The sequence below is a fragment of the Echinops telfairi genome, unplaced genomic scaffold (genome assembly GCF_000313985.2).
Source record: "Echinops telfairi isolate 266 unplaced genomic scaffold, ASM31398v2 ScPeMD7_2;HRSCAF=8, whole genome shotgun sequence".
Classification (NCBI taxonomy): Eukaryota; Metazoa; Chordata; class Mammalia; order Afrosoricida; family Tenrecidae; genus Echinops; species Echinops telfairi.
In genome coordinates, this window is record NW_022103898.1 from 51,206,389 (window position 1) to 51,207,668 (window position 1,280).

Consider the following 1,280-nt stretch of genomic DNA (forward strand, 5'->3'; position numbering starts at 1 on the left):
ATGGACTTTTGTTTGTTGATCTTGTATCCTGCCACACTGCCAAACTCCTCTATTGCTTCCAGTACTCCCCTTGTGGAACTTTTGGGATTTTCCATATATAAAATCATATCATCTGCAAATAACGATAGTTTCACCTCTTCCTTCCCCATGCGAATACCTTTGATGTCTCTTCTTTGCCTTTAAGGCTTACTTTTAAAAAGATATGAATGATATCTTCTAAAGAGGTCATTAAGAAATGAAAATATTTGCATTTGTTCATATCAGAGACCCATGCAGATTTTAAATCTCACTTTATTGTTTTGCTATTAAGGTAATATGAAATGATTGATTTTGCTTTATTATTTTAAATGAAAATTTTTGTTTTTTCCTGAAATTATCTATAGATCTTCAATAGTACTAATTCAATGATAACAATTTTGGTGAAAGTTTATCCAGCAAATTAGGTTCTAATTTTTGTATTTCTGTGCAAATTAGTTTCATTTTCATAACATTCTCTTACTTAAAAAATTTTTATAGTTGGTAATAAGAATTTTCCTTAACAACAACAAAACATTCCTAAATCCTTTCTAAAAGTCAAAGATTAACATAGAGGTTTCTCTCTAGTCAGTAGATCTGAGGAGAAAGAAAAGCTAAATACAATGTAGTTGGCATATGTTAATAGACCAGTTGTAATAATTAAGGTTTGGGGCCAACTTGGTTGGACCAGGATTCTCAGTAGTTTGGCAGTTAAAACATGGTACTCCTCACCCCATTATGTAAACTATGAGGGTGTGGCCTACTTCCCATATAAGTGGAAGTTTGTTTGCTCTTTGCTGAGTTTGGACCCTGTGTCTGGGTCATCTGACATCTGGTTCTTTGGACTGCTGTACTGCCTGCTGATCCTGGGAGATGTCAGCACCTTACCATCTTACCTGCTGACTTAGGGTTCATTTGCCTTGGCAACCAGAGCCTACTGTCTGACCTGCCAATATTGAATTCATCAGCCCCTCCAGGTACAGGAGTCAGGAGAAGCCATCAGGCTAACATCTGATGCAGGGACTTGGAACTTGCGCTTCCTGTACAACTATGTGAGCCACTTCTTGGAATAAACCTTTCTGTTTGGCTTTGCTTCTCTAGAGAACCCAGCTGAAGACCATGCTGTTTTAGTAATCTAGTACAGTGAACCCTCGTTTATCGCGGTTAATTGGTTCTAGACCCTACCGTGATAAATGAAATTCCGCGAAGTAGGATTCCTTATTCAAGTCGAAATGGCATGCAACCTCCACGATTTTCTTGCCATC